We start from the raw sequence: 25,682 nt of genomic DNA on the forward strand, positions 1-25,682 counted from the left end.
CCTCCCCCATTTAATTGTCTTATTGTTATTATTATTTTCTTTTTTGGTGAGGAAGATTGGCCCTGAGGGAAGATTGGCCCTCTAGCACATCTTCCTCTTTTTGCTTGAGGAAGATTGTCGCTGAGCTAACATCTATACCAATCTTCCTCTGTTTTATATGTGGAATGCTGCCACAGCATGACTTGATGAGTGGTGCCTATGTTCACGCCCAGGATCCAAACCCGTGAACCCCAGGCTGCCAAAGCAGAGTGCATGAACTTAACCACTGTGCCGCTGGACCAGCCCATCTTATTATGTTTATGTGTAGATGTATATTTATATGTGTATATTATATGCACGTGTATACATATATTTTATATGTAATTGTTTTAAATATTTCCCTTACATTGTGAACCATATCAGACAGTATTATTTTGCTTCACAAACATAATTTGAAAGACTCAAGAAGATAAGGACTCTATTGTATTTATCCATATTTTTACTCTTTCTGGCCTTTTTCCTGATGTTCCAAGGTTGCATCTTTTTTCATTTCCTTTCTGTTAGAGAACTTTCTTTATCCATTCTTTTAGGGCAAATCTGCTAGCAACAAATTCTCTTAGTTTTCCTTTATCTAAGAATATCTTGATTTTCTCTTCATTCCTCAAGGATATTTTTGCTGGATGAAGAATTCTGGGTTGACAGTTCTTTTTCTTTCGGCATTTGAAAAATATTTTGCCAGATCCCTCTGGCCTCTATGTTTTTCGATGAGAAATCCACTGACATTCAAATTGGTTTTTCCTTATAGGTAAAGGTATTTCTCTCTTGCTGCTTTCAAGAGTTTTTCATTGTCTTGAGTTTTTACAATTTTGACTAGGATAGGTCTTGCTGTAGATTTCCTTGGGTTTTTACTGTTTGAAGTTTGTTCAGCTTCTTGAATCTGTAGCCTTACGTCTTTTCCCAAATTTGGAAACTTTCCATAATTTTTCAAATACTTTTTCAGCCCTGCCCTTGTTCTCCTCTATTTTCAAGATTCTAATGACTTGCATGTTAGATCTTTTGTTACAGTTTCACAGACCCCTGAAGCTCTGTTCATTTGTATTCGGTCTTTCTTTAATGTTGTTCAGGTTGGGTACTGTTTTATCTTTTAGTTCACTGATTCTCTCTTCTGTTTCTTCCATTCTACTGTTGAGCTTATCCATTTGGCCTTTTTTTTAATTGATGTCATAATAGTTTATAACTGAGATTCCAGTTGTACATTATTATTTGTCAGTCACCATTATAAATGCGCCCCTTCACCCCTTGTGCCCACCCCCCAACTCCCTTCTCCCTGGTAATCACTAAACTGTTTTCTCTGTCCGTGTGTTAGTTTATATTCCACATATGAGAGAGGTCATACAGTATTTGTCTTTCTCTGTCTGGCTTATTTCACTTAACATAATACCCTCCAGGTCCATCCATGTTGTTGTGAATGGGACAATTTTGTCTTTTTTTATGGCTGAGTAGCATTCCATTGTATATATACCACATCTTCTTTATCCAGTCATCTGTGAATGGACACTTGGGTTGCTTCCACGTCTTGGCTATAGTGAATAATGCTGCAATGAACATAGGGGTGCATAAGCCTCTTTGGATTGTTGATTTCCGGTTCTTTGGATAAATACCCAGAAGTGGGATAGCTGGATCATAAGGTATTTCTATTATTAATTTTTTGAGGTATCTCCAAACTGTTTTCCATGAAGACTGCACCAGTCACCAACAGTGAATTAGGGTTTCCTTTTCTCCACATCCTCTCCAACATTTGTTATTTTTTGTCTTGGTGATTATACCCATTCTCACAGGTGTAAGTGATATCTTAGTGTAGTTTTGATTTGCATTTCCCTGGTGATTAGTGATGTTGAACATCTTTTCATATGCCTATTGGCCATCGGTATATCTTCCTTGAAAAAATGTCTGTTCATATCCTCTGCCCGTTTTTTGATCGGGTTATTTGTTTTTTGTTGTTCAGATGTTTGAATTCTTTATATATTATGGAGATTAACCCCTTGCCAGATATATGATTTGCAAATATTTTTTCCCAACTGTCTTTTCGTTTTGATCCTAGTTTCATTTGCCTTGCAGAAGCTCTTTAGCCTGATGAAGTCCCACTTGTTTATTTTTTCTTTTGTTTCCATTGTCCAAGTAGCCGTGGAATTCAAGAATATCCCTTTATGACCAGTGACGAATAGTGTACTGTCTACATTTTCTTCCAGGAGTTTTATAGTTTCAGGTCTCACTCTCGGGTTTTTGATCCATTTTGAGTTAATTTTTGTGTATGGCGAAAGCTTATGGTCTACTTTCATTCTTTTGCAAGTGGCTGTCCAGTTTTCCCAGCACCATTTATTGAAGAGAGTTTCCTTTCTCCACTGTATGTTCTTTGCTCTTTTCTTGAAGATTAGCTGCCCGTAGATGTGAGGTTTTATTTCTGGGGTTCCAATTCTGTTCAATCAATCTGTGTGTCTGTTTTTGTACCAGTACCACGCTGTTTTAATTACTATTGCATTGTAGTATGTTTTGAAGTCAGGGATTGTGATGCCTCCAGCTTTGTTCTTTTTTTCTCAGGACTGCTTTAGCTATTTGGAGTCGTTTGTTGCCCCATATGAGTTTTAGGATTCTTTGTTCAATTTCCGTGAAGAATGTCATTGGGAATCTGATTGGGATTGCATTGAATGTGTAGATTGCTTTAGGTAATATGGACATTTTAACTATGTTTATTCTTCCAATCCATGTGCATGGGATATTTTCCATTTCTTTACATCATCATCAATTTCCTTCGATAATTCTTTGTAGTTTTTCTTGCATAGGTCTTTCACCTCCTTGGTTAAATTTATTCCTAGATATTTTATTCTTTTTGTTGCAATTGTAAATGGGCTAGTATTCTTGAGTTCTATTTCTGTTAGTTCATCATGAGAGTATAGAAATGCAACTGGTTTTTGTAAGTTGATTTTGTACCCTGCAACTATGCTGTCCTTGTTGATTATTTCTAATAGTTTTCTGATCGATTCTTTAGGGTTTTCTATATATAAAATCATGTCGTCTGCAAACAGCGAGAGTGTCACTTCTTCATTGCCTATTTGGATTCCCTTTATTCCTTTTTCTTGCCTAATTGCTCTGGCCAGAACTTCCAACACTATGTTGAATAACAGTGGTGAGAGTGGGCACCCTTGTCTTGTTCCTATTCTCGGAGGGATGGCTTTCAGTTTTTCCTTGTTGAGTATGATGTTGGCTGTGGGTTTGTCATATGTGGCCTTTATCATGTTGAGGGACATTCCTTCTATACCCATTTTGTTGACAGTTTTTATCATAAATGGATGTTGGATGTTGTCAAATGCTTTCTCTGCATCTATTGAGATGATCATGTGGTTTTTTTTTGGTTTTGTTTTGTTTTGTTTTTTTTGTGAGGCAGATCAGTCCTGAGCTAACATCTGCCAATCCTCCTCTTTTTTTGCTGAGGAAGATGGCCCTGAGCTAACATCCGTGCCCATCTTCCTCCACTTTATATGGGACGCCGCCACAGCGTGGCCTTCCAAGCGGTGTGTTGGTGCGCGCCCGGGATCCGAACCGGCAAACCCCGGGCCACCACAGCAAAACGCGCGCACTTAACCGCTTGCGCCACCGGGCCAGCCCCAGAGATGATCATGTGGTTTTTATTCCTCATTTTGTTAATGTGGTGTATCACATTGATTGATTTGCAGATGTTGAAACTGTGTCCCTGGTATAAGTCCCGCTTTATCATGGTGTATGATCTTTGTAATGTATTGCTGTATTTGGTTTGCCAATATTTCGTTGAGGATTTTTGCATCTATGTTCATCAGCAATATTGCCCTGTAATTTTCCTTCCTGGTATTGTCCTTGTCTGGCTTTGGTATCTGGGTGATGTTGGCCTTGTAGAATGTGTTGGGAAGTGTTCTGTCTTCCTCTGTTTTTTGGAATAGTTTGAGAAGGATAGGTATTAAATCTTCTTTGAACGCTTTGTAGAATTCTCCAGAGAAGACATTTGGTCCTGGACTTTTGTTTTTTGGGAGATTTTTGATTGCTGTTTCAATCTCTTTACTTGTGATTGGTCTATTCAGGTTCTCTATTTCTTCTTGATTCAGTTTTGGGAGGTTGTATGAGCCTAAGAATTTATCCATTTCTTCTAGACTGTCCAATTTGTTGGCATATAGTTTTTCATAGTATTCTCTTATAATCCTGTGTATTTCTGTAGTGTCCATTGGGATTTCTCCTCTTTCATTTCTAATTTTATTTATTTGAGCCTTCTCTCTTTTTTTCTTGGTGAGTCTGGCTAAGGGTTTGTCAATTTTGTTTATCTTCTCAAAGAACCAGCTTTTTGTTTCATTGATCCTTTCTACTGTTTTTTTGGTTTCAATTTCATTTATTTCTGCTCTAATTTTTATTATTTCCCTCCTTCTGCTGACCTTCGGCTTTGTTTATTCTTCTTTTTCTTCTAATTCTGTTAGGTATAGTTTAATATTGTTTATTTGGGATTTTTCTTGTTTGTTAATGTGGGCCTGTGTTACTATGAATTTCCCTCTCAGGACCGCTTTTGTTGCATCCCAGATGAGTTGGTAGGGTGTATTTTCATTTTCATTTGTCCTCAGATATTCTTTGATTTCTCCTTTAATTTCTTCAATGATCCGTTGCTTGTTCAGTAGCATGTTGTTTCGTCTCCACATCTTTGTCACTTTCCTAGCTTTTTTCTTGTAGTTGATTTCCAGTTTCATAGCATTATGGTCGGAAAAGATGTTTGTTATGATTTCAATCCTTTTAAATTTATAGAGGTTTGCCTTGTTTCCCAACATATGCTCTATCCTTGAGAATGTTCCATGTGCACTTCAGAAGAATGTGTAATCTGTTCTTTGTGGATGGAGTGCTCTATATATATCTGTTGAGTGCATCTGGTCTAGTTTTTCATTTAAGTCCACTATTTCCTTACTGACTTTCTGTCTGGATGATCTATGCATTGATGTAAGTGGGGTGTTAAGATCCCCTACTATTATTGTGTTGGTATTAATGTCTCTTTTGAGGTTTGTTAATAGTTGCTTTATGTACTTTGGTGCTCCTGTGTTCAGTGCATATATATTTATAAGTGTTATGTCTTCTTGGTGGAGTGTCCCTTTTATCACTATATATTGCCCCTCTTTGTCTCTCATTATCTTTTTTAATCTTGAAGTCTACGTTGTGTGATATAAGTATTGCAACACCAGCTTTCTTTTGTTTGCCATTAGCTTGGAGTATCGTCTTCCATCCCTTCACTCTGAGCCTGTGTTTGTCTTTAGAGCTGAGATGTGTTTCCTGGAGGCAGTAAATTGTTGGGTCTTCTTTTTTAATCTGTCAAGCCACTCTATGTCTTTTGATTGGGGAATTCAATCCATTTACATTTAGAGTGATTATTGATAGATGATGGCTTAATGCTGCCATTTTATCTCTTGTTTTTCAGTTGTTTTGTACTTCCCTTGTTTCTCGTCCCGTGTATTTTGGACTGCTAATTCAGTTTGGTGGCTCTCTATGATGGTTTTCTTAGTTTTGTCTTTATTTATCATTTGTGTGTGTGTTCTGAATTTTTGTGTAGTGGTTACCATGCGGTTTGTTTTAAAGATCTCGTAGATGAGATAGTTGATTCCCTGATAGCCTCTTGTGCCCTTAGTCTAAACAGGTTTCATCCCTTTCCTCTTCCCCTTCTAAGTTATTGTGGTCACAGCTTGTTCCGTTATGTTTTGTGAATTTGTGATTAAAATGAAGTGATAATATTTATTTTTGATGTTTTCTTTTCCTTTATCTTTAGAGTTACAATTAAGTGTTTGCTAATCTGTTCTGATAGAGAGTTGCAATTTCTGATTTTGTCTGCCTATTTATCTGCTTGCTCCAGGCTTTATAAACCCTTTCTTTCTTTTTTTCCGGGTATGAGGGCTTTCTTGATCAAATCTTGGTGGGGGGGAGTCTTGTGGCAATGAGCTCCCTCAGCTTTTGTTTATCTGGGGAAGTTTTTATTTCTCTATCATATCTGAAGGATATTTTCGCTGGATATAGTATTCTTGGCTGAATGTTTTTGTCTTTCAAAATTTTGAATATGTCATTCCACTCTATCCTAGCCTGTAAGATTTCTGCTGAAAAATCTGCTGAAAGCCTGATAGGGCTTCCTTAGAGGTTATTCTCTTCTGTCTTGCTGCCCTTAATATTTTTTCTTTATCGTTGACTTTTGCCAGTTTTACTAATATATGCCTTGGAGAAGGTCTTTTTACATTGATGTAATTAGAAGTTCTGTTGGCTTCTTTTACATGCAATTCCAGCTCCATCTCCAGGTTTTGGAAGTTCTCAGTTAGTATTTCTTTGAACAAGCTCTCTGCTCCTTTTTCCCTCTCTTCTCCCTCTGGAATACCTATAATCCTTATGTTGCATTTCCTAATTGAGTCAGATATTTCTTGGAAAATTTCTTCATTTCTTTTTAGTCTGAGTTCTCTCTCCTCCTCCTTCTGAAGCATTTCTGTCTTCCTACCCTCCAGATTGCTTATTCTATCCTCCATATTATCAGCCCTGTTGTTTAAGGTCTCCAGATTTTTCTTCATCTCGTCCATTGTGTTTTTCATGTCTAACAATTCTGTTTGGTTTTTCTTTATAGTTTGATCTCTTTTGGGAAGAATTCCCTCTGTTCAGTAATTTGGTTCCTGATTTCATTGAATTGTCTTTTAGAATTTTCTTGTAGCTCCTTGAGTTTTCTTATGATGGCTCTCTTGAATTCTTTGTCATTTAGATCGTAGATTTCCATGCCTTCAGGATTGGTTTTTGGGTGTTTGTCTTTTTCCTTCTGGTCTGGAGTATTAATAAATTTCTTTATACCATTTGATGGAGTGGATTTGTGCCAGCGCATGATGATGGTTTCTGGATGCAGGTTCTGCCTGCTGCCACTTGGTGGGGGGCAGGAGCTGTGTAATCTGAGCCCACTGCCACGATCCTTGTCAGCTGTGCCTGTCCAATCCTGGGTCACTCCTTGGGATCACAGTGGCTGTGTGGGGTCCCTCACCAAATGGGAAAGCAGTCACCTGGGGGGCTCAGGGCTACTACTGCCTGCTCCCACAGACCCTGGGGGTTGTGCTCCCTGCTTCTGGGCCATAGCAGTACTATGCGTGTTCACGGCAGCCGCGAGCTTGTTTGTCCAGCCTGGGATCTCAGCCGCCCTCTTCTCCTAGGTCACACCAGCTGTTGTGCTTGGTGGGCAGGAGCTCCCCTCTGGGACTGAGCCAGACACTCCCTAGGACTGGGTGGGATTGTGGATTCTCCCACCAGACGAGAGACTGATCACACGGGGGCTCAGGGCTACTGCTGCCAGCTCCCACAGTCCCACCAAGACATGCTTCCTCCTCCGGGGCCGCAGCACTGCTATAGGTGTTCATGGCAGCTGGGAGCATGTTCTCCCAGACTGGGATCTCAGCCGTCCTCTGCTCCTAGGTAGCACCGGCCTTTGTGCTTGGTGGGCAGAGCTTCTTCACTTGTTCCAACCCTGTGCTGCTCTCTGTGGGCTGCGTGGCCCTGAGGGCTCCCCCACAAGGTGGGGAAGTGATCACATGAGGGGCTCAGGCCTGCCCTTACCTGTTTCCACAGTCGCACTGAGGCATGCTTCCACCCTTGGGGCCACAGCGGTGCTACGATCGCTCCAGTCGGGAAAGTAGTCACACACGTGCGCTGGGCTGCCTGGGGTCCAGAGGGTGCTCACCTATCTCCACCACCTCCTCAGGGGGGTGTTAGTCCATCCACCTTCAGATATACAGCTGCTCAGGTCTCTCAGGTGTCCTGGTGTGCTGTGTGGGTATCCTCCGCTGATGGGTGAATGTCCATTTAGTTTTAGTTCGAAGGGGGAGAGACACAGGGAACAGCTCACTCTGCCATGTTGCTGACGTCACTCCTCGATTTGGCTTTTTATTTCAGTTATTATAATTTCAGTTCTGTAATTTCATTCTCTATGTCTTCTATTTCTTTGCTGAGGCTTTCTGTTTCTTTACTTAGGCTTTCTATTTTTCATTTGTTTCCAGTGTGTTAGTAATTGCTCATTGAAGCATTTTTATCATGGCTGCACTGAAATCCTTTTCAGATAATTCTCAAAATATATAATCTTGCTAGGCATCCATTGTGTGTCTTTTCTCATTCAAGTTGAGGTTTTCCTGATTCTTGGTATGATGAGTGTTTTTCACTTGAAACTTGGACATTTGGGGTGTTGTGTCAATGAATCTTTGCATTTTATTTCAATCTTCTGTTTTAGCAGGCCTCTTTTGATACCGCCCTGGCAGGGTAAAAGTGTTCTGCCTTGTTACTGCCAGATAGGAGTATAAGTGCAAGGTCCCACTCATCCTCCATTGACACCTGGGAAGATTCCTGTTACTTTTACCACTAGGCCTCCAATGACACAAGTCCTACTGGGTAAATACCTAGGAGTGAAATTAGGTTATATAGTAAGTTTTCTTTAACTTTGAAAGAAGCCACCAAACTTTTTTAAAGTGGTGGTAAAATTTTATATTTCTATGAGCAATGTATGAGCATTTCAGATGTTCTTCATTAGTGTCATCTATAGAACTTTCTGCAGTAATGAAAATATTCTATATCTGCACTGTTCAGTACTGTATCCACTAGCCACATGTGGCTGTTGAGCAGGTGAAATATGGCTAGTACGTCTGGGAACTGAATTTTTATTTTATTCAATTTATCAGTTTAAATTTAAATGGCTGCCTGTGGCTGGTGGATACTCTGTTGGATCGTATATTAGCGCAGCTATACATCCTTGCCAATATTTAGGCCCACAGCTTTATCCTCGTCAACATTTAGAATTGTCAGTCTTTGTAATTTTAGCCATTCAGTAAGTGTGAAATGGTATCTTATTGTGTTTTTAATCATTTCATGTATTTATTGGCCACTTAATTTTTATAATGATGTTTTTAAAACAGAAGTTTTTAATTTTGAAAAAGTAGTTTATTGGGTGGCTGGGTTCTTTCTTATGGATCATGCTTTTCAATCGTTGCCTATCCTAAGGTCATAAAAATATTTCGGTGTTTTCTTCTTGAAGTTTTATAGTTTTACATTTTACTCTTAGGTTTGCAGTGTATTTTGGGTTAGTTTTTGTACATATACAAAATTCTGTGAGGTAAAAGCAAAATTCATTTTCATTCCATATGTATATCCAGTTGTTTCAGCAACATTTGTTGAAAATATTTTCTTCCTGTGTTGAATTACCTTGGCACCTTTGAAAATCAGTTGACTAAATATTTATCGGTCTATTTTTGGATTCTCTTTTCTGTTTCATTTTTCTATATATTTATCTTTAGGCTATTAGCAAACTGTCTTGATGGCTGTAGCTTAATAATAACTCTATAAATAAGGTATTGTAAGTATTCCTACTTTGTTCTTCTTTTTCAAAATTATTTTGATTATTCTGTTCACTTGGATTTTCATATACATTTTAGAATCAGCTTGTACATTTCTCCAAAAACCCTTGAGGTTTCAATTTGGATTGGATTGAATGTATAGGATCAATTTGCAGAGAATTGCCATATTAATAATATTGAATCTTCTAATCCATGAATATGATATATCTCTTAATTTATTTCAGTTTTCTTTACTTTGTCTTAGCAGTGTTTTATAGCTTTTATTTTGCAAGTCTTACACATATTTTCTTAGGGATAAACTCAAGTATTTTATGTTTTTTAATGCTATTCTAAATGATATTTAAAAGTTTTTAAGTGTCTAGCTGTTTGTTGATAGATATAGAAATATGATAGATATATGTATATTGAGCTTGTATTCTGCAGTATTGCTAAAATCACTTAATAGTTTTAGTGTTTGTATTGTAGATTCCTTAGGATTTTCTGTATAAACAATCATGTCTTCTATATATGACATTTTAACTTTTTCTTTCCCATCTTTATGCTTTTTATTTCTTATTTCTTTTTCTTGCCTCATTTCACTAGCTATGAACTCCAGTGTAATGTTGAATAGAATATTTATTAATTATTATTATAAGTATTTACAGATGCCCCTTATCATTAAGGTAGTTCTTTTCTAGTCTGTATTTTCTAAAGTTTTGTTATGAATGAGTTTTGAAATTTGTTAAATATATTCTTCTTTATCTGTTGAGATGATCTTCTTGTTTTTCTCTTTCATTCTGTTAATATGGTTGATAACACTGATTTTTTTTTAAAAATGTGAAATCAACCTTGCATTTCTTCTTGTATATTGCTGAACTTGACTTGCTATTTTGTTAAAGAACTTTGCATCTATGTTTATGAGAGATATTGGTGTGTGGTTTTCTTGTAATGTCTTTTTCTGGTTTTAGAATCATACTAATGCTGGTCCTATGAAATCAGTTGGGAAATGTGCCCTCCTCTACTTTCTGGAAGAATTTATATAGGATTGATATTACTTATGTGTTTGATCGAGTTTCACCAGTAAAGCATTTGGGAACTGGAGTTTTCTTTGTGGGAACAGTTTTAATTACAAATTCAATTTCTTTAATAGGTAGAGGGCTATTCAAGTTATCTATGACTTCCTGAGTCAGTATTGGTAATCTGTGTCTTTTAGAGAATTTGTCCCTTTCATCTTAATTGTCAAATTTATTGGCATAAAATCATTCATAAGTGGGGGCAAGCCCAGTGGCGCAGCAGTTAAGTGCACGTGCTCCGCTGTGGCGACCCCGGGGTTCGCAGGTTTGGATCCCGGGTGCGCACCGACGCACCGCTTGTTAAGCCATGCTGTGGCGGCATCCCATGTAAAGTAGAAGAAGATGGGCACAGATGTTAGCGCAGGGCCAATCTTCCTCAAGAGCAAAGGGGAGGATTGGCATCGGTTGTTAGCTCAGGGCTAGTCCTCTTCACACACACAAAAAATCATTCATAATTGTCTCTTATTCTTTTAATGTCTGTAGAATCTTTAGTAATATTTCCCCTTTCATTCCTGATATTGATGATTTCTGTCTTATCTCATTTTGTCTGGCTAGAGGTCTGTCAACTTCACTGATTTTTTTCTTTTCAAAGAACATATTTTTGGTTTCATTGATTTTTCTCTATTTTTCGGTTGTTGATTTTATTGATTTCTATTGTTTATTTTGTTCCTGTGTACTTATTCTTTTTTTCTAGCTTCTTATAATAGACATTTAGATAATTGATTTTAGGCCTTTCCCCCTCATATAGGCATAGAAAACTATAAACTTACTCAAAGCACCTTTTTAGCTGCATCTCAACAATTTTGATAGGTTGAGTTTTCATTTTTATTCATTTCAAAGTATTTTCTAATTTCCCTTGTGATTTCTTATTTTGCCCTTGAGTTATTTTAGAAGTATGTTGTCTAATTTCTAAATGTTTGGGAGTTTTTCAGATATCTTTCTGTTATTGATTTCTAGTTTAATTCCATTGTGATAAGGGAATTTACTTTTAATTTGTTAAGACTTATTCCTGATTCAGCAGATGGTCTATCTTGGTAAATGTTTCATGGGCAGTATAAAAACTTGTATTTTGCTGTTGTTGGTTGGAGTGTTCTATAAATATCAATTCAGCTTAGAGTGCTGTTCAAGTCTTCTTTATCTTTGCTGGGCTTTCAGTGTATTTGTTCTTGCAGTTACTGACAGAGGATTGTTGATGTCTCCAACTATATTTGTGTACTTGTTTGTTTCTCCCATCAGCTCTGTCAGTTTTTGCTTAATGTATTTTGTAGTTCTAGTATTATGTACATACACATTTAGAATTACTCCATCTTCTAAATGAATTGATCCCTTGCTCGTTATGAAATAGCCCTCATTATCTCTGATAATACTCTTTGTTTTGTCTTCTATCTTGTCTTATATAAATTTGGCTATTCTAGCTTTCTTAACATTTTGGTTTGCATGGTGTATCTTCTATCCTTTTACTTTTAACCTATTTCCTTGTTTTAGTGTGGGATTCTCACAGACAGCATATATTTGGTCTTGCTTTTTTATCTGTCTTTTAATTGGAGTATTTGGACAATTTATATTTAATGTATTTATTAATATGCTTGGGTTTAAATCTACCATCTTACTATTTATTTTCTATTATTCCTTCCTATGAATTAATTATGCTTCTGAATTCCATTTAACCTTGCTATTGGCTTATTCCCCTATTGGCTTATTCTTTGTTCAACGTCTTTGTTTGTTTGTTTTACTGGTTGCTCTAGGATTTATGATATGCCTTTTTAATTCATTAAATTCTACTATCAATAATATTATGCCAGTTCTCATATAATGTAAAATCTTTACAACACTATTCTCTTCCACTGTCTCACAGTTTTCTTTCTCTCTAAACTTCACTTTGGATAGATTAGATTGCTGTGTCTTCAGGTTCACTAATCTCTTTTCTTATAGTGCATAAACTACTGCTTATCACATCTGGTGAAATTTTCTTTTCTTTTTTTTTTTTTTAATTTTTTGTTTGTTGCAGTAACATTGGTTTATAACATTGTATAAATTTCAGGTGTACATCATTATACTTCTATTTCTGCATAGATTACATCATGTTCACCACCCCAGTACTAATTATAACCCATCACCGCACACTTGCGCCGAATTATCCCTTTTGCCCTCCTCCCACCCTCCTTCCCTCTGGTAACCACCAATCCAATCTCCATCTCTATGTGTTTCATTTCATGTATTATATATATATTTTATCTCTGGAAGTTCTGTTTGGCTCTTTTTGAAAATCTCTCATTTCTCTCTTCACTATATGCCTGTTTTCATTTACATTCCTGAATATAGGGCATACTTATAATACCCTTTCAATGTCTTTGCTTATTAATTCCATCATGTGTGTCATTTCTGGGTCTCTCTTTCTCTCTCTCTGTTGACAGATATTTTTCTGGTTATGGGTTACATTTTCCTGCTTCTTTGTATATCCAGTAATTTTTAATTAAAGGACAGATGTTTGTGAATTTTACATGTTGAGTTCTTGATTTTGTGTTATAGTTTTAAAAAGTATTGGACTTTTTCCTGACAAGCATTTTAAATCGTGTATTAGTTTGATTCTAGGCTTTCTAGCTCCTTTCAGGTGGGTTTAGAGTAGCTTTTAATTCTAGGGCTACTTTCCCCTGCTACTGTGGTGTGGCCCTTCTAGGGTCACTACTGATTGCCTTGTATATTCAATGAGGTTTTTCCCTTCTTGCTGGAGGGAACTTGTTGAAATCTTGTCCCCATGTCAGCTCTGAGAATCCTTTGTCTTACAATTCCCTGGTAACTTTCTTTCCTTAGAAGTTCTTCTTGGCTGGTCTCAAGAAATTTTACCCTTCTCGTATACAGGTTTTTATTTAGCTAAATACTCATGGGAACCCTCATTTAAGTTACTGGAACTCTTTCCTCTCTGGAACTCTGCCCCATAAATTCTAGCCTACCTTGGCCTCCTGGCACATTTTTCTCTGTCTCCTCAGGTCAACAAGATTGTCAGGCTCTATTTGGGTTCTTCCTTCTGTACTGGAGTGGTAAATTGCTTCCTGGCTGAGAGCCTTGGGTGATGGTAGGGCTTGCCTTGTTTGTTTCCCTTTTCCCAGGGATCACAGTCCTACACTGCCTGTGTCTGAAAATAGTCCTTTCCTATATTTTATACTGTGTTCTAGTTTTTTGCAGTGAGAGGATTATTCTGAACCTGTTTACTCCCTCACAGCCAGAAGCGGAAGTTGAATCATTCTAGAATGAGTTTTAGTGTTAACATCTTTAAAAAACTCTGAATATCTCAGCAATTATTTTGTACCTAACATTTAATCATTGATTCGCTTTTTGTGCGCTTTGTTATAAAGGATCTTGTATCGACTGTAGGAACTATTATTTATTTTTCAATGCAAAGAGTCCATTACAAATTTTAAATAAGAAACTGACCCAAAGAAAATGATTTATCATACCTAATAAAGTGAAGTTGTTTTTTGGCACTAGGCAAAATCCAGTGCCATGGAAGTTCTAGAAGAGAGAGCTTGGGTTTATGTAGATGCTGCTGTTGCATCATCAGTGACTGGGTAGCAACATAGCTGCATATAGTCATACACTCAGAGAATACTTTTCCTGCCCACATGTCTTCATGATGTTTTCCCAACACATTGTTACACCATCCAGAAGAAAAAACAGAGAAGCAACTTATTTCTTCTTACATGCCGAGAGAGAAGAACCTTTGTTTTCAAATATAAAATAAAAGTAAAGACTGATTCTGACAGAAGCTATGAAGTGATAGAAAGTCAGCACTGAAAGAGAATTTTGCATAGTTAGTAAAAAAGTTAGCATTTTAAACGATTGTTACTTTATTGTTGTCATTACATAGGAATTAATAAATAGTTTTAAAATCTGGCCAGTTTTCACATACTTTTGAGGGGTGTGGTACTCAAGAGATTTTTCTCACAAATTCCTATTTCATTGTTTTAGAAACTTTTTTCATAAGCATTATAAGGTCGTTTCTATCTCACGACATGTATGCCCTACATCTGGAATGTTCTTCTCCTAAATCTTTCCATGTCTGGCTCATTTCATTCAATTTCAACTTGAACATCATCTCCTCAGAGGGCCTTCTTTGATATACTCTCTATAACAGCCTCTCTACCTTCCCAATCTCTAACACCCAGTTTTATTTTCTTTAAAGCACTTATCACCATGTGAAATTAGTTTGTTTATATATTTATTTGTTTCTTTCTTTACTACAATGTAAACTCTGTGAGAGGAAATATCTTGCCTTTCTTATTATCTCTACTACTTAGAACACTGCCTTTCAGGTAGTAGGCCTTAAGTATGTAATTTGTGTGTGGTTGAAAGAATAGATAATGAAATATCTAATGCATGATTTGTAGAAATATTTGATATGCTAACATGTATTGTGAATTATCTAGAAGGAATACAGGTAATTTATCCAAATGTATTTCACCACAGAACTACTTTTTCTTCAAGCATTTAGCTGTATTAGACTTCCACAAGAGACATTTTGGAAATGTGATAGGGTCTATTGATACATTTTATTTTTTCTTTTTATTTTGTAATAATTTCAAACTGTACCCAAGTTGTGAGAATAGTACTGATAATTTTTCTTGAGCCATTTGAGAGTAAGTTGCTGACATTCTACCCCATCACCTCCGAATACTTTACTACAAACAAAGACATTCTCCCACGTAGCCAGGATAAAATAATCACGATCACGAATTCAACATTGATAGGTTACTACCATCTAATCCACAACCGTATTCAAGTCATGCCAGTTGTTCTGGAATTCAGTGGTGAAAATCCCCAGAAAAGAGAGAGGCACAGAGTAGGGAGCCTCAAAATCTGTTTATGTATTCCTTTCAATTCTTTGGCTGACACCTAAGTTCACATGTATAGAGGAGACTTCACAGAGCCAAGTGGAAAGTAGTAGCTGACATGGGAAGTTGTTGAAGTGATATTTTTGGTCAGGTCTGAAGTTTGAGTCCTAGGAAACACATCAGGGTTCTGTTGAAATCTCAGAAGATATCTGTCTGAGAAGGAGACTATTCGTGGCCTAAGGGATTTGTTCTAGGACTAAGGGCCAAACTGAAACATATCCATCCTAACAAAGTGGAAGACTAAGCATCCACAGGTTCAAGATGATCAGCCAGCATTTAACTGTGTAGTAGAAGAAAAATCAACACACTTCAAAGGAAGATTACAAAATATGGATTTTCTATAGCATATCATCCATTTTGTGTAGTATATAATCAAAAATTATTGGTCATGTGAAGAAACAGTAAAATATTACCCTTAGTTAAGAGAAAAAGGAGTCAATCCAGATGTTAGAGTCAGGAGACAACAACTTTAAGTTAGCTATTATAAATATGGTCAAGAACATAAAGGAAAAGGGGGACATAATAAATGAAAATATAGGCTATCTCTGCAGAGAGAAGTAGAAACTATTTTTAAAAAAGAAAAAAAGAGAGAATTGTAGAACTGGAAATATAATTCCTGAAATGAAAAATTCACTGGATAGACCTAACAACAGAGGAGATTTATGGCAGAAGAAAGGGCCAGTGAACTTAATGACAGATCAAGAGAAATTATCTTACTTGAAGAACAAAGAGAAAAAAGATTTACAAAAAGAAGAACAGAACCTCAATGACCAGTGGGATTACAAGCAGTCAAACTTATGTATATTGATATCCCAAATGGAAAAGAGAAAATGGGACAGAAGAAAAAAATTTTTTTATTGTGAAATTTTTGTTGTACATTATTGTTTATCAGTCACCATATAAGTGCATCCCTCCACCCCGTGTGCCCACCTCCCACCCCCGTAGCTCCTGGTCACCACCAAACAGTTCTATCTGTCCGTGTGTTAGTTTATCTTCCACATATGAGTGAGATCATGCACTGTTTGTCTTTCTCTTTCTGGCTTATTTCACTTAACATATTACCCTCCAGGACCATCTATGTTGTTGCAAATGGGACGATTTTGTCTTTTTTTATGGCTGAGTAGTATTCCATGGTATATATATATACACCACATCTTCTTTATCCAGTCATCAGTCGAGGGACACTTGGGTTGCTTCCATGTCTTGGCTATAGTGAATAATGCTGTGATGAACATAGGGGTGCATAAGCCTCTTTGGATTGTTGATTTCAGGTTCGTTGGGTAGATACCCAGTAGTGCGGTAGCTGAATCATAAGATATTTCTATTTTTCATTTTTTGAGGACTCTCCATACTGTTTTCCATAAAGTCGGTACCAGTTTTCATTCCTACCAGCAGTGGATTAGGTATCCCATTTCTCTACAGCCTCTCCAGCATTTGTTGCTTTTTGTCTTGGTGATTATAGCCGTTCTAACTGGTGTAAGGTGATATCTTAGTGTGGTTTTGATTTGCATTTTCCTGATGATTAGTGATGTTGAGCATCTTTTCATGTGCCTGTTGGCCATCTGTATATCTTCTTTGGAGAAGTGTCTGTTTGTTTCCTCTGCCCAAGAAAAACTTGAGAAGGTATGGCTGAAAACTTCTGAAATTTAGCAAAAAACTTACACAGCCAAGAAGCTCAGTGAACCCCAAGAAGAATAAAAGCAAAGAAAAGCAAATCTAGGGCCAGCCCTGGTGGCCTACTGGTTAAAGTTTGGCACCCTCCACTTCAGCAGCCCAGATTTGGTTCCCTGGCACGGACCTACACCACTTGTCTGTCAGTGGCCATGCTGTGGTGGCGGCTCACGTACAAAAAGAGGAAGATTGGCAGTGGATGTTAGCTCTGGGTGAATCTTCCTCATAAAAACAAAACAAATCTAGACACTTATTAGTCATACTCCTGAAAACCAAAGGTAAAGAGAAAATCTTGAAAAGAGCCAAGAAACAAAAGAAACATTATAGAGCTGGCATCAGAATAATGGAAGCCAAAAAACTACAGAATGACATCTTTAAAGAGCTATAAGAAAAAATAAAAAACTTTCAACTCAGGATTCTATAGCCAGTGAAAATATCATTCAAAAATGAAGGTAAAATAAAGACTATTTCAGATAAACAAAAAGTTAGATAATCCATTATCAGCAGAACTGCAGTATAAGAAATGATAAAAAGTAGTTTTTAAGCTGAAAGGCAATGATTCCAAATGGAAACTTGGTTCTACCGGAAGAAATGAAAACCACCAAGAACAATAAATATAAAAGGTTTATCTTTTTTATTCTCCTGTAACTTTCTTTAAAAGAAAGCAGACATCTTAAAGCAAAAGTTAAACTATTTTGTTATGGGGTTTTATAATATATGCAGAGATATAACATTTGACAACGTTAGTAAAAAGGATACCATAGTAAATGGAATCATACCATTGCAAGTTTTTATGCTTTGTGTGATGTTCAATATTAACTTTAAGTAGACTGTGATAATTGGACAATGCATATTATAGTCCTTAGAGTGTCACCCTCCCTGAATACAAAGAAATATAGGTCAGTAAAGTAAAACATTAAAATATATGATTAACTGAAATTAAGGCAGGAAAAAGTAGAACAGGAACAAAACAAAACAAAAAACAGCAGAAAACAATAGAAATAGAAAACGAACAGCAAAATGGTAGTTGTGAATGCAGTCATTTCAATAATTGCATTAAATATTGATGGACTAAACTCTCTGATTAAGAGTTGTAGATTTTCAGACTGGATAAAAACATAAGACCCAACTATATCCTGTCTACAAATTACACATTTAAAATGTGAAGATTTAATTAAACATTTATGTGGTTTTATCTCTTACACTGTTGGTTAAGCTTTCAATGGCTATGTTTTGATGGAATACCTACAAGTCCAAGAATAAAGTATTCAGAGAAAACAATTTTCGGAGCTGAGAGGAAAGGAATGCAGGATAACAGAACATTACATTACATTAGGAGAGAGTAAGGGGATCTGGGTTCTCGTTTCAGTTTTGCCACTAGCCAAGCACCCACCCATGGGAAATCACTTCACTTCTCTATCACTGTGTCCTTTTCTGGGTTACCAATATCTGTATACCCGTATGTTCGTTTTTTTCATATTCAAATTTCAAAATAAAATTGTCATAAATTGCATTTTTCTTCTCTAAAGACTCATAACAGACATACAACTAAATAATTTTGCCACTGTATATGTGATCCTGGACATCATCATTTCATCTATGTATAGGTGGTGTGTATATATATCATATATATATATATATATATTTTCTTGGTAGTATTTCTCCTACATACCACTTAATGTTGTTATGTATCACATGAAGTGATGGATATAAGTGCAGTAAAAAAATTGAGTGTTGTTTTTATCATGAATAATTCAGCAGTGTTGGAGTTAGATATTGTTTCATGGTGCATAAACAAAAACTTCTTTCTTTCTTTTTTTTTTTGGTGAGGAAGATTGGCACTATGTTAACATCTGTGCCAATCTTCCTCTATTTTTTGTATGTGATGTGGAGCCACAGCATGGCTTGATGAGCGGCATGTAGATCCGCGCCCAGGATCTGAACCTGCAAATCCCGGGCTGCCAAAGCAGACCATGCAAGCTTACCACTATGCCACTGGGCTGGCCCCAAAAACTTCCTTTTTAAAATGCTTTTATATTGTCTTAAAATTTATTGAAAGGTTCAATTCTGTAATATGTAAGCACAATCAGGAATCATTTAAAAATAACCAGATTTAGGGGCTGGCCCGGTGGCATAGTGGTTAAGTTTGCACGCTCCGCTTCAGCAGCCCGGGGTTTCGCAGGTTCGGATCCTGGGCACAGACCGACACACTGCTTGTCAACCCATGCTGTGGCAGTGTCCCATATAAAGTAGAGGAAGATGGGCACAGATGTTAGCCCAGGGCCAATCTTCCTCAGCAAAAATAGGAGGATTGGGAATGGATGTTAGGTCAGGGCTAATCTTCCTCACAAAAAATAAAAATAAAAAAAAAATCAGATTTATCTTTCACTTTCTGTTTAACTCTTCCAGTATTTTCCTTGTATTTGGTGTTATAAAGAAAAAAAACAGGAGGTTGGGCCATTTTGAACATACATGTAATCAGTATCCGAGTCAGAAGTAGATAAGAATTTATTAATTTAAGTATATTTTATATACCAAATTATAAATATATTTCATACTTAAGCCTCAAGTAAAAATGCAAAGTGGTTAGAGAAATCTTTGCATTTAGAGATAGCTACTTTCATATTTTACAGAGGCTGTATTGAAGTTGGACATTGCGACTTTTAGAATTGGATTTTTATAAAGGTGAAGTAGAGTTTCATATTTTTCATTCGATTAATGCTCTTATGTTTCTAGCCAAAAAAAAAAGCATACGAGGGCAATCAAATGAAGTCTTAGCAAGTCTCAAGTACATCAGTGCTACTTTGATTCTTAGAAGTTACTTGGTTCTTAGGTGTGACATGGATAGTTCTTCACTGTGTGCGGTTCTCTCCATGGCTCCACCTAAGTAAGGAATTTACTTCTTGAATGAGTAAGACCAATTATAACTGAGTGAGGATGAAATTAAGAATATCCTAAAGGAAAGAAAAATGTCCAATATATTTAAAACTAGTTTACTCTCCAGTTTAGCTCTATTTTATTTTACTTTTTTCTCTTGCAGTAAACATTCCTATCTTCAGAAAATAACTTGAGGAATGAGAGGCAAGGACGAAAGGACGTTCATCTTGGAAAGACCTAAAGCACTTTGAAGTTTTAAAGGAGTGTAATGATAGCTGCTAAAACCACCTTTGTCACCATAATGGATGAAGTACTGCAAGTTTAACTGGTAACCAGAATTCTCATCTCATGTTACGTTTTCACCAAGAACTTTAGATGATTTGAAAGGATTTCTTTTTTTTTTAAGTTTTTTTTTTATTTTATTGTGTAATTTCAGGTGTACAGTATTATATGTCAGTTTCTGTATAGACTGCATCGTGCTCACTACCAATAGTCTTGTTTTTGTCGATCAGATGTGCCTCTTTACCCCTTTTGCCCACCTTCCCACCCCTTCCCCTCTGGTAACCACTAATCTGTTCTCTTTATCCATGTGTTTATCTTCCACATATGAGTGAAATCATACGGTGTTTGTCTTTTCTTGTTTTGCTTAACATAATACCCTCAAGGTCCATCCATGTTGTTGCAAATCAGATGGTTTTGTATGTATATACCACATCTTCTTTATCCATTCATCAATTGATGGGCACTTGGGTAGCTTCCACATAATGCTACAGTGAATAATGCTACAGTGAACATAGGGGTGCATGGATCTCTTTGTATCGTTGCTTTCATGTTCTTTGGATAAATACCCAGTAGTGGGATAGCTGGGTCGTATGGTATTTCTATTTTTAATTTTTTGAGAAATCTCCATACGGTTTTCCATACTGATGAGTGTGAGCTAATACTGTAGTTTTGATTTGCATCTCCCTAATAATTATTGATATTGTACATCTTTTCATGTGCCTGTTGGCGATCTGCATGTCTTCTTTGGAAAAATGTCTGTTCATATCCTCTGCCCATTTTTTGATCGGTTTGTTTGTTTTTTTCTTATTGAGTTATATGAGTTCTTTACGTATTTTGGAAATTAACCCCTTCTTTGATATATGATTTGTAAATATTTTCTCCCAGTTGGTGGGTTGTCTTTATTTTGTTCATGGTTTCTTTTGCCTTACAAAAGCATTTCCGGGGGCCAGCCCGGTGGCGCAAGCGGTTAAGTGCGCACGTTCTGCTGCGGCGGCCCGGGGTTCGCCGGTTCGGATCCCGGGTGCGCACCGACGCACCGCTTGTTAAGCCATGCTGTGGCGGCGTCCCATATAAAGTAGAGGAAGACTAGCCCAGGGCCAGTCTTCCTCAGCAAAAAGAGGAGGATTGGCATTGGATGTTAGCTCAGGGCTGGTCCTCCTCACAAAAAAAAAAAAAAAAAAAAAGCATTTCTGTCTGATGTAGTCCCATTTGTTTATTTTTTCTTTTGTTTTCCTTGCCTGAGTAGACGTGATATTCAAAAAGATACTGCTAAGTCCCATGTCAAAGAGTGTGCTGCCTATATTTTCTTCTAGGATTTTTATGGTTTCAGGTCTTACATTCAAGTCTTTAATCCATTGTGAGTTACTTTTTGTGTATGGCGTAAGAAAATGGTCTACTTTATTCTTTTGCATGTGGCTGTCCTGTTTTCTGAGCACCATTTGTGGAAGACACTTTGATTTCTCCCTTGTTTGTTCCTGGCTCCTTTGTCGAAGATTACCTGTCTATAGATATGTGGTCTTATTTCTTGGCTTTCAATTCTGTGCCATTGATCTACATGTCTGATTTTGTGGCAGTGCCATGCTATTTTGATTACTATAGCTTTGTAGTATATTTTGAAGTCAAGGTTGTGATGCCTCCAGCTTTGTTTTTTTTTCTCAGGATTGATTTGGCTATCTGGGGTCTTTTGTTGTTCCATATAAATTTTAGGATTCTTTGTTCTGTTTCTGTGAAGAATGTCACTGGGATTCTGATTGGGATTGCATTGAATATATAGATTTCTTTAGGTAATATGGACATTTTAACTGTGTTTATTCTTCCAATCTATGAGCGTGGAATATCTTTCCATTTCTTAATGTCTTCTTCGATTTCTTTCAATATTGTCTTATAGTTTTCAGTATATAGATCTTTTACTCCCTTGGTTCAGTTTATTCCTAGATATTTTATTCTGTTTGTTGTGCTTGTAAATGGGATTTATTCTTGAGTTCTCTTTCTGTTAGTTCGTCGTTAGAGTATAGAAATGCAACTGATTTTTGTAAGTTGCTTTTGTACCCTGCAACGTTGCTATTGTTGTTGATTATTTCTAATAGTTTTCTGATAGATTCTTTAGGGTTTTCTATATATAAAATCATGTCGTCTGCAGTCAGCGAGAGTTGCACTTCTTCATTGCCTATATGATTCCTTTTATTCCTTTTTCTTGCCTAATTGCTCCAGCCAGAACTTCCAACACTATGTTGAATAACAGTGGCGAGAGTGGGCACTCTTGTCTTGTTCCTATTCTCGGAGGGATGGCTTTCAGTTTTTCCCCATTGAGTATGATGTCGGCTGTGGGTTTGTCATATATGGCCTTTATTATTTTGAGGTACTTTCCTTCTATACCCATTTTATTCAGAATTTCTACCATAAGTGGATGTTGCATCTTGTCAAATGCTTTATCTGCATCTTTTGAGATGATCATGTGATTTTTATTCCTCATTTTGTTAATGTGGTGTATCACATTGATTGATTTTTAGATGTTGAACCATCCCTCGTATAAATCCCACTTGACCATGGTGTATGATACTTTTAATGTATTGCTGTGTTTGATTTGCCAATATTTTGTTGAGGATTTTTGCATCTATGTTCACCAACGATATTGGCCTGTAATTTTCCTTCTTTGTGTTGTCCTCTGGTTTTGGTATTAGGGTAATGTTGGCCTCATAGAATGAGTTAGGAGACGTTCCATCTTCTTCTGTTTTTTGGAATAGTTTAAAAGGATAGGTATTAGGGCCAGCCCCATGGCTTAGTGGTTAAGTGCACGCGCTCTGCTGCTGGCGGCCCGGGTTCGGATCCCGGGTGCATACCGACTCACTGCTTCTCCGGCCATGCTGAGGCCATGTCCCACATACAGCAACTAGAAGGACGTGCAGCTATGACATCCAACTATCTACTGGGGCTTTGGGGGGAAAATAAATAAATAAATAAAATTATAATAAATAAATAAATAAATAAAAGGATAGGTATTAAATCTTTGAATGTTTGGTAGAATTCTCCAGAGAAGCCATCTGGTCCTGGACTTTTGTTTTTTGGGAGGTTTTTCATTACTGTTTGAATCTCTTTGCTTGTGATTGGTCTATTCAGATTCTCTATTTCTTCTCGATTCAGTTTTGGGAGGTTGTATGAGCCTAAGAATTTATCCATTTCTTCTAGATTGTCCAATTTGTTGGCATAAGTTTTTCATAGTATTCTCTTATAGTCCTTTGTATTTCTGTGGTATCCATTGTAATTTCTCTTATTTCATTTTTAGTTTTATTTATTTGAGCCTTCTCTCTTTTTTTTCTTAGTGAGCCTGGCTAAAGATTTGTCAATTTTGTTTATCATCTCAAAGAACCAGCTCTTTTTTTCATTGATCCTTTCTATTGTTTTTTTAGCCTCTATTTCATTTATTACTGATCTGATTTTTATTATTTCCCTCCATCTGCTGATTTGGGGCTTTGTTTGTTCTTCTTTTTCTAATTCTGTTAGGTGTAGTTTAAGATTGTTTATTTGAGATTTTTTTCCTTTGATGAGGTAGGCCTGTATCGCTATAAATTTCCCTCTTAGCACCACTTTTGTTCCATCACAGAAGAGGTGGTATGTTGTGTTTTCATTTTCATTTGTCTCCAGGTATTGTTTGATTTCTCCTTTGGTTTCTTCATTGATCCAATGCTTGTTCGGTAGCATGTTGTTTAGTCTCCACATATTTGTGACTTTCCCAGGCTTTTTCTTGTCGTTGATTTCTAGTTTCATAGCATTATGGTCAGGACAGGTGCTTGATATCATTTCAGTCTTCTTAAATTTATTCAGGCTTGCCTTGTTTCCCAACATATGGTCTGTCTTTGAGAATGTTCTATGTACAGTTGAGAAGAATGTCTATTCTGCTTTTTTTGGATTCAATGTTCTATATATGTCTAAGTCCATCTGGTCTAGTATTTCTTTTAGGGCCACTGTTTCCTTGTTGACTTTCTGTCTGGATGATCTATCCATTGATGTAAGTGGGGTGTTGAGGTCCCCTACTATTACTGTGTTACTGTCAATTTCTCCCTTTAGGTATGTTAATAGTTGTTTTATATATTTTGATTCTCCTGTGTTATGTGCATATATTTTCAAGTTATTTCCTCTTGGTTGAATGTCTCTTTTGTCAGTATATACTGCCCCTCTTTGTCCATCATTGTCTTTTTTATGTTGAAGCCTGCTTCGTTGGATAGAAGTATGGTAACACCTGCTTCCTTTTGCTTGCCATTTGCTTGGAGTATCATCTTCCATCCCTTCCCTCTGAGCCTATGTTTGTGTTAGAGCTGAGATGTGTTTCCTGGAGGCAGCATATTTTTGGGTCTTTTTTAATCCATCCAGCCACCCTATGTCTTTTGATTGGAGAATTAAATCCATTTACATTTAGAGTGATTATTGATATATGAGGCCTTTATACTGCCATTTTATCTCTTGTTTTCTGGTTGTTCTTTATTTCCATTCTTTCTTTTCCCTTGTTTTTCTGACTGCCATTTCAGTTTTGTGCTTTTCTCTGATGGTTTACCCAGTTTTCTCTTTATTTATAATTTGTGTCTCTGCTCTGATTTTTTGTTTAGTGTTTACCATTAGGATTGTATAAAAGATCTATAGATGAGATAGTCCATTTTCTGATGGCCTCTTATATCCATTAGAGGGTTCCATCTCTTTCCTCTTCCCCTTCTGAGTTATTGTTGTAACAAATTGTTCTTTGTTGTCAGTTTGTAACTAAATTGAAGTGTTTCCAGTTGTTTTTGATGCTTTCCTTCCCTTTGTCTTTTATCTTATAATTAAGTGTTTACTAACCTATGCTGATATAGAAGTGCAATTTTCTGACTCTATCTGTCTATTTATCTCCTTGCTCAAGGTCTTGTAAACCTTTGGTTTTTATATTCAGATGGGAGGGCTTCTTTCAACATTTTTTGTAAGGCAGGCCTAGGGGTGATGAACTGACTCAACTTTTGTTTATCTGGCAAAGCCTTTATTTTTCCATCGGACCTGAAGGATAGTTTCCTTGAATAGAGTATTCTTGGCTGAAAGTTTTTGTCTTTCAGTATTTTGAACATATCATTCCATTCTCTCCTAGCCTTTAAGGTTTCTGCTGAGAAATCCGCTGAAAGCTTGATAGGGATTCCTTTGTAGGTTATTTTCTTCTGCCTTGCTGCCCTTCATATTTTTTCTTTGTCATTGACTTTTACCAGTTTTAGTATTATATGCCTTGGAGAATGTTTTTTTGCATTGATGTAATTAGGAGTTCTATTGTCTTCATGTACTTTAAGTCCAGTTCCTTCCCCAGGTTTGGGAAGTTCTCAGCTATTATTTCTTTGAAGGAGCTCTCTGCATGTTTCTCCCTGTTTTATCTGTCTAGAATACCTGTAATTCTTATGTTGCTCTTCCTAATTGAGTCAGATATTTCTCAATGAATTTATTTATTTATTTTTAATCTTAGTTCTCTCTCCTCCACCTGAAGCATTTCTATATTTCTGTCCTCTAAATCACTAAAT

The 25,682-nt window shown here is 36.7% G+C and overlaps 1 protein-coding gene across 11 annotated transcripts in view; it reads left to right on the plus strand.

Annotated features, from left to right (window-relative positions):
* Window positions 1-25,682, plus strand: part of PEAK1 (pseudopodium enriched atypical kinase 1) — a 319,364-nt gene that overhangs the window by 135,276 nt on the left and 158,406 nt on the right. For 10 of the 11 annotated variants that reach the window (XM_058542131.1, XM_058542137.1, XM_058542133.1 and 7 more), the window contains one exon: window positions 20,039-20,203. The exons of the other annotated variant lie outside the window; for it this stretch is intronic. The gene's annotated coding sequence lies outside the window, so the exon portion shown is untranslated. The remainder of the gene's footprint in view (window positions 1-20,038; window positions 20,204-25,682) is intronic. 11 annotated transcript variants of the gene reach the window in all.

This window comes from Diceros bicornis, chromosome 5 (assembly GCF_020826845.1).
Source record: "Diceros bicornis minor isolate mBicDic1 chromosome 5, mDicBic1.mat.cur, whole genome shotgun sequence".
NCBI lineage: Eukaryota > Metazoa > Chordata > Mammalia > Perissodactyla > Rhinocerotidae > Diceros > Diceros bicornis.